The following is a 12,142-nucleotide window of genomic DNA, read 5'->3' on the forward strand; positions in this document are numbered from 1 at the left end:
GTAAAACAGATGCGATTTTGCGATACAACATGTTAGAAAAGAAATGCAGTTGGGCTCCCTTTTGTAGACTTTATTCCCCCTCTCTTTATCTTATTCATAATGAAAATCTGTAAATGCTCTTTGAATGTAGAACACAGGAGCCAGTCTGATGAACAATCTCATTTAAAGGCTAACATAAGGTACTCCATGTGAGTGCTTCTCTTTTTGAGCTCTATATTTGAGATTTTGAATTAATACCATTACCTGATTTAGCATTTGTCATCTCATATTTTTAGAAATCCCAAGGCAAAATGAGGGGTAAATTAGTATTGACCATATTTGCAAATTAAATGCAAGCTGGCTTTAAAAAGGAAAAATCACAGCAGCCGCATACTGTGTTTATTTATACAGTCAGAGTGCCTTATAGCAAACTAAGCTTGGATTCTGCTTTGAGTTACTCCACTGCAAGTGTTAATTCTGCCTCTAAAGTCAGGGAAGCAACTGTAGATTTCTACCAGTGCAGAGAAGAGCAGTGTAGAAGAGTCTGGCTTTTGGTGGTTGGTAGATCTCATTATAACAGTGTTTATTTCCCTGTCTGAATACTCCAAAATGAAAATCTATTGTTAATATGATTTTATTAGTACATGTCTGGGCTGTTGATTAAAAGATAAAATTGTGTGAAGCTGTTTTTATTTAGCAAAACAATCTCGGGACTGTGAGAAACTCGGGATATCCATTTTCAGATTGCTGCATGCTGGATCTGAATCCCAAGCTCATTATAGATTGTGTTTCAGCATTAGTTCACATCCAAGTGCTGTTTGTCTCAGTGCAAATTGAACCTAGGAAAAGATAAGCACTTGGATGCATTTGGTGAAACTGAGGTAGAAATAGGTTCAAAATTATCCTGAAAACTCCCACTCAGCATGCTGCTTACTTCCTTATGCATAAAGCCATAGGTGCCACATTTTTTGTATTAGTTGTGTATCAGTGTTATTGAAATCCCTGCATGTTGGGCTGGCCTCATGGGCTTTTACTGAAAAATTTAAAAGTTGACCTTGGAGCAGAAGCTGGATCTCAAGTTCCCAGTCTATATTAAGTGCCTATCCTGGAATCTACACTCATGCTTGTTGTTGTACACATATTCTTTCACCCAATGAGTGTTGTTAGCTTTTATATATCTATTGGCACATTCATCAGGAGGGATGGAGAGTCTTTCATCTCCCATGAGAGCACAGAATGGTAAAAGAAGCAGTTTCCTGGGAGGTGGAAACGTAGTCTGAAGATGCAACTGCACTCCCGGGGGGCATTTAAATCACCAGGCTACATTACATAGAAAAGCAGTACCCTTCTGCTCACAAGAGTTATCCCTGTTTGGTCCTGTGGGAGAAAGAACAGTACTTATTTTTAGGGTCACAGCTGTGGCTCTCCAGATAAGGCAAGTACTTTACTGAAGCCTGAGTAAGCTGACCAACGGCTGGGATTTTAGAAACACTTTCATATTTAACATCTGCTAATGGCGCACATTCAACACTGTGACTTCAAACAAATCCCTGCTCATCTCATTGAATAACTTGAACCATCTTCAGGGACTTTCAACTCTCCTCAAGCACTATAAAGGGAGCATCAGGTTTGCTCTCTTCTGCAGTTATGAGACTGCACAGCCACTTTAGCAGAGCTACTGTTGATTCTCCAGATTATTTAATAACTTCTATAAGCCTCTGCCACACAGCCATGGTCTGTCTAACAGCTCTCTATCATCCTCACTCTTTGGGGTTTACCAGTAGCAAAGCTGTCCCCAGCCTGAGTCAGAGTAGTCCAAATCCACAGGGGTTAGGCACCCCAGAACTATCCAGGCCAAGGACTGCACAGCCAGATCGTCTTCTCTACCTATGCTGGCAGCTACAACAGCAGCTGTAAAATGCTGCTCAGACCATGGGCAGTATGCCTGCTTAGCACCTAGTGTCACAAGTGATACGGTAAAAAATGAGAGTTTCTATGCGAGAAAGCTGTTATTGAATAGCATTTTATTCCACTGGCATGCCTACTGCTGGGAGAATTTGGCTTTCCCTTGCCCCAGATAAAACACATTTGTATTGGAGATGGTAATTTTTCACATTGCTTGCAGTGCCTCTTGGTACCAGCTGAGCTGGTCCAGTGAAAAGCCACTTTACTTTCTTCTCTCATATACAGATGGGATAGGGCAGCCCTAAAGGCATGAAAATAGGCACATCAGGATCAGGAAGAAGAAGAAATCACTTCCGTAGTCACTCTGCAATGATGCAGGAAATTCTCATCAAGTTATATGAAGAGCTCTGATACCCCTCTATATCAGAAGAGAAAGTCTCTTGTTCTTGTAAACTCCAAATGCATATTGAAGTCTTCTGAGCAATTCTGAATTCCCATATTTATTATTTTTTAAGTTAACAGCTCGTATCCAATGTATATGGCTGGTTAGCATGAATTAAAAGCACACAATATGAGAGATGCCATCATGCTCAAAGTGGCTACATTTTACTGGTTATAACCATTGTGTACTTAGACAAGAATATTTCTCCATAAAAGTCAATCCAGGAAGTTAAAATTTTACATCTAAAATAAGATTCAATGAATCAATAAGATTTCTTTAGATTTGTTTTGATTGCATAATACAGACCACCGTGTCCCTCTCAGAAAATAACTCCTTTGAATCTTACTTTGCTTAGAACAGTAGTAACAGGAAAAATCTTTACTTTGTGTAGAAAGGACATAGCAGCAGAGGGATTTTCCAATTAAAGGTCAGTATGTGAAGTTTGCATGGTTACAGCATGAATTCTTAGTGGTTTTGATGACTCAGCTGCAATCTGGATCCAGATAAGGCAGAGAGTCATACTCCATCATCAGCATCACTCTTGATCAAACTAAGCAAACAAAATACCATACAGTATTTGAGTATACCTTTGCTGAAGTATCATGTAATAGCTGTGATTTTAAAGGGTATTCCAATATATTCTTTTCCTTTGCCTGTGGGCAAGTTTTTAGCCTTCAGAGACATTTATGTATTGAAAACATCTTTTATGTGGCAACTGTGGCAGCTGATGAATGAGATGGCTCTCTGCTTTTCCCTGACTTCAGCCTATCCTTAGGGCAAAGTTGACATCAGGTAAGTGGGAATTCGCAATGGTCTGGGTTAATTTAAAAAAAAAAAAGCTGCAAGCTGTTCCTAGCATTTCTTATCTAGAAATGATTTTGATATGCAAATATACCAAAGAACACTAGGATTTTCCTAGAACAAAAGAAATAAGTCATCGGTGCAGAGCTCTAACCTTGGCCATTTCCTTCCCCGTACTGTCTCCCAAGGGTGATGTCGGCTCTGATCTTTGGTGAGCATTGTAGCCTCTTTTAGCAGCCTCTAGGCAATGGTGCTAAAAGACAGCTTAGTTTAGGGAATGCTCACACTATTCTGGAGACCGAACCATTCTCAAGTGCCAAGAAATCAGCCAAAGACATAGGAAAGCAACAGTTACTTATCTAGCCTTTAAACCCAACACTAAGAAAAGCTTGGCTAGCCCCAGGAATCAAGGCCTTATCTTCAGGAGAATGTGGCAAGCTGGGGACTAATCATTTCTGAAGGACAGAAACTTCCTGGATGCACTTTTCATCTGTCTGATAGTGTGAAATTCCCACGCATATCTGCCACTGACAAAGCTTCGTTAGCAACACCCTATGAAAAACAAACTGGTGCTGCTAGAGATAAGCACTGAAAAGCTCCCATGCTAGCTCATTCCCTAGCATATCGATCAATAATATTCTGTGGAAACTAGAAGGAAGCCAGGGCTGTGACAAAAGACCAGAGCAGTAAAAATTTCCTCTATTGATAGCATACATTCATATCTGTGCTGGGCTTCTTTCTCATGGCTGAAGGTGGCTTGACAAGGAGTGATCAACCCTCCTGAACAGCAGTGCTGCAAGTGACTGGAAGAGCAGCGTTCACCTGAACCCTGGAAGCAGCCAGACCCCTTGGCATTCTTATTATGGGCAGGTCATCAAGTGCTGCTAATTTCTCCAGAGCGTGAGCTCTGTTTTGCAGAGTCTGGCACTAACAGACTGCATTCAGCATGTGTGTCTCTTTCCTTTGGCAAAAATGGTTCCTTGGTTTGGCTGGGGTTTTGTTCACATCGGTAGGGAGGAGAAGGGAGATCGGGATGCTTTCACTACAGCTTTGGTAGCAAAAGGAAGGGAATAATGAAGTGAGAGAGAGGCGACTGAAGGGGAACAGGGCATCACATGGAAAGAAAACTGGTAAGAGGCAAAGAACAGAGAGATGACAATTACAGAAGTAGTGACAGTTCTGGAAAGGGAACCTTGTGCTAAAATTTGGACTTGCAGCTTTGATTGAGCTTTCTTAGAGCTGAGAGGTGCTTTTAATTTCAAGCTTTTCCTGATATGGACAAACCAAAAAACTTCAAAAAGTAGAACACCAGAATAAGGCCTATGCTGCTTTGTCTCCAGGGCATCTCCAGAGAAGTCCCTCTCCTTCCTTACACTGTGTGCCTGTGCCAGGATGTAAAGAAGCAGGCAAACGAGTAAATTAAATGTGCATCAGGGCTACTGCTGGCCTCACAAAAATGAGGTGGGAGCCCAGTGTAAGAGGAGAGCCCTTTTTACCTTTGCTTTCTCCTCTCCATTTCACTCCTTGTATTTCCTGAATATAGTAAAGGATACCTAGGACATTTCAAAAGTAGCAGCCAGAAATGACCCATAATTACCAAGGTAATAAAACTGGTGAGTCTGTCAAGCTGCATGAGGAGCAGCCTACAGTTTGCTATGTCTGCATGCTGGAAATACCAGACTGAAGCGATAGTTGATATTCCTCCCATCACTGTGTTTCTTATAACTGCTGTTTCCATGGCAAATATACAGACTTGGCTTTCTACAACCACATTCTTTCATCACTTTTCTTGTAGATATGTATTTAATGGAAAATAGATTTCTTCCCCCCTGCCCCAAGCAGCTCAGTCTGGAGTGAGAGTCACAGCTCCTTTAAGGGATAGTGAGAAGCCATTTGCTTTTTTTAAGCAGAAGGAACATTGTGCAAGATATGCAAAGAACAAGTCTTAATGGATCCAATCAAGATAAAAATTTACTATAAAAAGTCTGCATGTGATTTCCTAAGAACACAGGAGTTCTGCTCATGATGATTTGTTTTTCTGCGTTTTGCTCATCTGAGGCACCTATGGGTCGATTTAATTTTCATCATTTTATACACAGAATTACTCTGTTTCCGTTTTCCAGCACTGAGGCCCCAGTGTTGCAACTGGTAGCACGCAGATAGCTATGAAGTGCTTCCATTACGCATCAGGCTATGGCCTGGTGCCAAACTCTGCCTGGGTGCATTTGAAAAGGCTTAGTGGGATAGAAACCTAAAAGGGAAGGTGATAATACAGCTGTAGACATTTCAGTATACATAAATTTAAATCTAAGTTTATCCATAATTCTGCCTCCTAATTTTTGCTGCTGTGCTTGAAATTTGTCCAGGTTTTGTTGGATACGTGACTAGAGCTTGTTGCTGCTCATAGGGTGGGTGTACGAATTGCACAGGAATAAATGTGTCAGTCTCTATTTTTTGTAGTGAGATTTGGTTTGATAATGATATTCTAGTTCAGTAGGGAAAGAAACTTGATTTGCTTGGTGTTTCCCAACTGGCATCTCTGTGGCTTGAAGTATATTGGGTCAGGCTATGGTACTGTCTTAATTTCATGTACATGTCACTCAGGGGTAAGTTGAGTCCCAGAACTGAACCAGTTAGCCGCACATTGCAGGAGAATCTGCAAAAGTACCTCTCTCTAGAGTGGAGCAGTCATGTGGCAGAGGGATGTTTTCTCTAGCTGGATCTGTAAGCAGGTTATTATATGAATAGGCTTGGTAGAAGAGCTGAGGGTGCTGAATGCCTATACAAGAGATTAATCTGATTTGCAATGACTAGCTGGAGCCAATTTCCAACACTGATTTTGATTTAACCTGCTCAGTTTCTTTTATAGAATTTGCTTTATCATGTTGTCCTCCCTTTTCCTCTGTTTATAAAGATACTTACAGACCTATGTTCCTTAAGATTCGGCATTTGAAGGTAGGGCAAATTACCTCCAGATGTGTCCAGTGGGATCATGTTTTAATATTCCAGTCAGAAAATGGTGTATAGCCATAGGGAAAGCCTAAAAACATGGATTTGTCAGAAAAGGTATCCCAAACCAGCTGAAATTTACTCTTCATGTTAGCCTTTGACACAAGAGTTTCAAAAATATCCTTTCCACCCAGACTTAATACCACGCATCCTGCTACTGTGTGGATTCCTACTATATGGGGCCATGCTTTCTTTTCCTGGAAAGCTTGAAAATATGTGAAACTTATCTGTAGTGAAGGCTTCTCAAAGTCCTCTGATCTTGCAACAGAAGGATGTTGTTCCAAGCTCCAGGAGCAAGCCCGCTGCTATTTACAGAGAAGCTTTCCCCATCATATGGAAAACAGATTTGAGAGACTTTTCTCTGGCCCATGCAATTAATTCTATTCCTAGAAAATTAGTTAGAAGTCTTGACATGCCCTGGGAGAAAAACAAAAGGAGGGCAAGAGGAACCTCTCTGTGTAATCTCCAATTTGAGCAATTGTAGATTTGTTGTAGTGACTAATTTTTCCCTTGGAACCAAAAAGCGAAGGAGGTTTGACTAATGTGCTATGCAATGGTTGCTGCAGCTGGGAGTTTAGAGTTGGAATGCAGCCTGAAGGAGCCTAATTTAGAAAATAATAAGCTTTGGAAGTGAGTACTAAATCTAAATATATGTATGCTCATGTATAGCAGCCATGACACGATAAGTGCCACATGAGTGCTTGGATTTGAAAGGTCTGTCTTTCTAAGTTGTATCAGTAAGGGGAAAACCGGAGGCTAAGAGACGGTCAAAGGAGGTAACAGCAAGCAGTAATGACCACCAGCAACTGATTTCAAATGGAAGAACTGAAAAACCTTGTACCAAGTATATAAGCATGATTTCTTATTTCTCACCCTGCATTCTTTGTTTTGGGCACATTTCAGATTGAATCCCCAGGAGCATGCCAGTAAATCTGCAGAAGAGGTTTATTTCTTAAAAAAAAATAGAAATAATAGCAAAGTCTTATTTCATCAAAATGTTTGGAGGTTTGTTGTTGTTAGAAAATTCCCAAATTAATAATGTGTGTTTTTCATTGCCACGCCAGTCACCAGTGGTGAAAAGATGCAATGGAAATAAAAGAGAAACAAATTGAATAACTGAGAAAAAGCTTTCAAAATAAAAATCCCTCACAAAACAAAATAAAACAAAACAATAACAAATGTAAAATCGCTCCACTTTGTAAGCTAAGGATTTTAAATTTCAAAGCTTTCTGTGAAACCCTTTTTCTCTCTTCTGTCAGCTCTGCTACAGAGCTAGAATGGCGATGCATTGAACCTGGTATGTTTTATCATGTGTAGCTGAAAGGTAGGACCTGCTACCAGCTCTTTTAGAAACCGAGGAATGTAAGACCACAGTATGACACCTAGCACAGTGTTCCTACAGGAGGTACAGCAATATGGGCCTGTCTGATTTATCTTCTGGAGTGCCTTTAAATGCTTATGAAAAGATCAGGCAGCCTCCCTGAGCCTTCCTAGGAAGACACTGAGATTTGCTCAAGCCTTCTACATAATATTCAGACACCAAAAAAGAACAGAGAAAGACATTTTCCAAGCATCGATCAACTGCACTGTTCGAACTTGGTGCAGGAGCAGCAAAGGGGCTTTGGGAACACAACCTCTTGGAGTGCCCAACGTGAACCCATTTTGGACGGGATCACAGGAAGAATTAGGAGTGAGCAAGACCTGACCTTCCCTTCAAGATTAAACCTTAATCCACTGTTGCCCTTTCTAGAGGGAACAGGAAACATCTATTGTGGAAAGCCCCGGGGTTTCATTGGAAGTCACATTGATGGGTCATAAGTACCAGGATCTTTCAGAGACCTAGAAACAACAGAGCAGCCACTAATTTGACCAGTTGTTTCTTGGCCTGGGAGGGGGGGTGACCTGGACTTCATATATTGTATTGCCGTGAATATCACTGGTTAGAAAGGCCCTGTAACTTTTGTACATGATTTTCAGCTCTTCCAAACCAATTTAAATAGAGAGAGCAATCCTGTCCTGCTCTTTCAACATCTGCAGAATTTTTTTCTCCAGCTGATCCTGCTGCAAGTGCAAGTGTCTTTCCACTTTCCACATGCCAGAGCACTGAGTCCTTTGAGGACTGATTATTTCTATCTCCTTTGGCTCTTTTTTTCCATTCAGAGGAAGGGGGGTGAACTAGATGCTCCTCTTCCTTTCTCTATTTTTACCAAAAAGCATTTCTGGAAGGTCTGGACTTGTTTTGGTTTCTTTGAAGCTTTGTTTTTACTTGTTTCATTGTAGCAGTAACTAGCTAATGACCAGGTAACTATTACTGACCTTGTTTTAGTGTTTAGCTTTGTACAATTATATGCTGAAACACTTATTGTTATCTGTACTTAACGCATAACAATAGCAAGCAGTTATTATCTGTAGAATGAATTATCTATGTCTCTCAAATAAAATGCAGCATAGAGGACCACATGCATGGGATCAGAGCAGGAGCTTTAAAACACAGGCACAGGATCATATCACAGGACCCACAACTATGAACAGCTCAGCACTGGTCGATTATTGGTTATCAAAGGAAACCAACTTTGGCAGCTGGGTAAAACCAGCTCTAGTGGTAAGGGAAGAGAACAAAGAATTAGTATATAACATACATTAAACACACAAATGTGGCTGTAACATGGTATCACAGACCAAGGAAGAAAGAGCAGAGTGTAGATGCTATTACCAAACATAAAAATGAGCCCAACCACAGATCCTGGGTTGAGAAGGAAGAATCAACATCCCACTCCTCCCAGAGAGGAGATGCTGACAGTGCTGTTACTCCCTGCCCACGGCTTGAAGCCATCAACCTTCATACCCAGAGGGGCAGCGCAAGGGTGAGCACAATACCAGAGAAAGGGGTAGGTTCTAGGAAGTTTGAGTATATGTCATTTTTAACTGTATTTCATTTGAATTGTGTAAGTATCATTGTAATTGGACTAAAAGCAGTTATTTGATGAAATGGCTTAGAGTTTAATTAAACTACGAGTAAGTTCTCGGGTTTGCATAAAAGGTGTGTTCCCCTTTTTGCTCATGGATTTGGCGTATAACGATAGAGAATTCAGGCAATCTAGTCTTTAATACAGATGCAACAGACTGGTGCATTGCTGGTGAAAATCCAAAGCAAGTGTAACAGAACAGGGCAGGCCGGGCTGTGCCTGGCTTCCTGGGAAGCTCCATGCTTCTATAAAATGGGTTGTGTGGTCTGCTGGGAAATACAGGCTTGACAAATTTACAAGGCACAGTAAAATTAAATGACAACAGCTTATTCCTGGCTTTTCAAACTGCTTGAACTGAGCAGCGCATTTTACTGTCATGTGGCTAGTCAGGGTCTAAGATACTTGTTTACGATTGTGTGTTAGCTATGCTTACCCTTTGCAATAACAAAATTTTCCCTATGAGCCCTGTTTCAATTTCTACATGTTCTGCTTCACTGTTGGTTTGCCCCTGCCAGATACATTTGCTGAGTTTCAATCAGTCCTAACTGATAAATTTGTGAGGCGGAGGGGCGGAAAAGATAGCTGTACTTTGAGATGGTAGCTGTTGCTGTGCAACAAAATATGCATATCTAAAGCAGCAGGCTACAGCCTTCCTACAGCCACTCAGGTAGGCATTGTAGGGTATATAAAAGAATATGGCAACACCTGACTGAAGGTGCATCATCATGTTGAATAACCCACAGGCATGTAATAAATTTAGGTAATACACAGAATCTATGAATACTCCCTTTAGCGTACCCCAGCATTCAGCCTCACTGTTGTCCGGCTCAGGTGTGGGGCAGCAGTGCACCACGGCTCCCCTAGCCTGAGTGCCGGATCACCTTCTTAGGGCCACCAGCAAACTGGTGGGTAGGCTGGGAGGTGGCTAGGGACCCCTAATTTGACCAGGTTACATTTTGATTTTTTTTCCCCCACTTTGTATGGTGAACTTTATGTTGGTAAAAGAGAAATGAACCATCTCTTTATTCAAAGAGAAGAAGTAGGGGGAGCCTCAGAAGTACAATCCACTCTGTGTTAGTAGTATGTTTCCATGGGATTTTTGAACTCTTACCCTTCATAACATGTGGAAAACCATTAAAAATTAAAGTGTGGTTGTTTTTGTAGGACTGGATGGAGAATAGGGATATTGTAGCTATGGATGTGAGGGAAGCATTAATTAAATATATTTTTATATACTATAAATTACAGTGATTAGTGGCAGGCTTGTGTTACCATTATTTTCACTACTCATTTGATTTCATCAGGTTCTTCTCTAACCCTGGTCTGCTTAACCTGGGCTGTGGTCAGTCTCCTGTATGCACAATAAATGGGACATTTGGCTTAGAGCAGTGATAAAGTTAGTGTGATAATATGCCTTCAGATTGCTCTGACTCAAATTATAACTTTGGTGTGAAGAAAACCTTACTCCCTCTCAATATGTAAGTCCTTTTGGTTTTAGTTTCCTATGGAGGGAACACTGTTTCAGTACTGTTTCACAGAGATTTTCACTTTTTTCCCCCATAAAATTTTCAAGTCTATACATTGTATCATTACATTATGACATCCTATCTTTAAAGTCTATACCTCCCCCTTTGAATTTCAGCTGACTTTGGTGGCATCAAGACTAGTTGTGAAATAGGATATGACACATATAAAAGGGAGATGATACAAAAAACTTTACTAATGTGTTTCTTATGGTTACTTCAGTCGGTTAGCTGCTCTTACGCCCTTTTCTCTGTATTGCAATCATTAGGCTCCATGGGGAGCAGTCATCTCTGGTGGGATAATACTCATCACAAAGATGAGAATACATCCTGTATGCGACTTTTAGACAGTAAAAGTGGTTAATTGGAGAAATTATTTGCAGAGAAAATGAGCAATATGCAGCTGAGCCCCTCTATTTTCCAGGGTCCTGAGGGCATGAAATGGCCTTCTCCACCCTGAGCAGCCTCACCTGACCTCACTGAGCACCTGTGCCCAGCCCTAACCCCAGTTATGGATGGAGTGACCCAGGCCACCCTTGTCTCCTTGGGCTGTTCTGGTTGTCCCTGGGCTGGCAGGAGCCTGTTGCTGCCACCAGTCCTATCCTGCCTGTTGGCAAGGTCCATAATGCCACCCTGCGCCCCATCCCTGTGTGTGGAGCAGCACCCGTTCCTCCTGCTCTCTCATGGTGAGCTCAGGCAAGGCTCTGGGGCCCGGGACCAAACTTAAATAGGACTCCTAGGCCCTTGCACAGAGTATATGTGAGGGGGGCCTAAAATGAATTTATGCAGGGGAGTTAAGGCCCTTAGGGCCATGACACTATTCTCATTAGCCATGCAAATATTCATACAGCCTCTCTATGCTACCCTGAGATCCAAAATATTTGTTCGTTTAAATACCACACCCTATTCAGAAAGAGCTTTGTTGCAGAAAAGCACCTGTGGCATGTGCACCCTTGTAAATCTGGAGATATTACAAAGCTCAGGTATTGAACTGAAATCCCACACTGAAGATGGTGATGATCTGAGCATGCACAAAGAAAATTACATATTGTAGCATGGAGCATTGACCCAAGTGCTAATGACACAATCTGTCTGAACTGTAATGTGGGGTTTGAGACTTTTTTTTATCTGCTATTGTGATTACAGGTTTCAGACAGCTTATATATGATAGAGGGAGAAAATTGGGAGAGTCGGAGCTGCTTGAGAGAACAGGGCTTCCTGAGAGAGCAATGAATTTAGCATTCATGGTAGAAACTGCAGAATAGCGTTAAGCAGTAGAACAGCAGGATCCTGTTGCAGTATTCCTTTGTAATTTTAAGTAGAGAGAAAGATAATTCTTGCAATAAAACCGTATTGATATAAGCCCACAAAGACAATCTTATTCGTTCTAGCTGACAATCTGGTGAAGATCAAATATGTTTTTCTCAACATGCCTGCATAGGCACGTGTAGAAAGACCTGAGTCTGCTGGAGAGAGTGGGATCAGCCTGGGAGGCTGTATAGCAAAACTCAGCCCTG

The sequence above is a fragment of the Platalea leucorodia genome (assembly GCF_965183815.1).
Source record: "Platalea leucorodia genome assembly, chromosome: 6".
NCBI classification, from domain to species: domain Eukaryota; kingdom Metazoa; phylum Chordata; class Aves; order Pelecaniformes; family Threskiornithidae; genus Platalea; species Platalea leucorodia.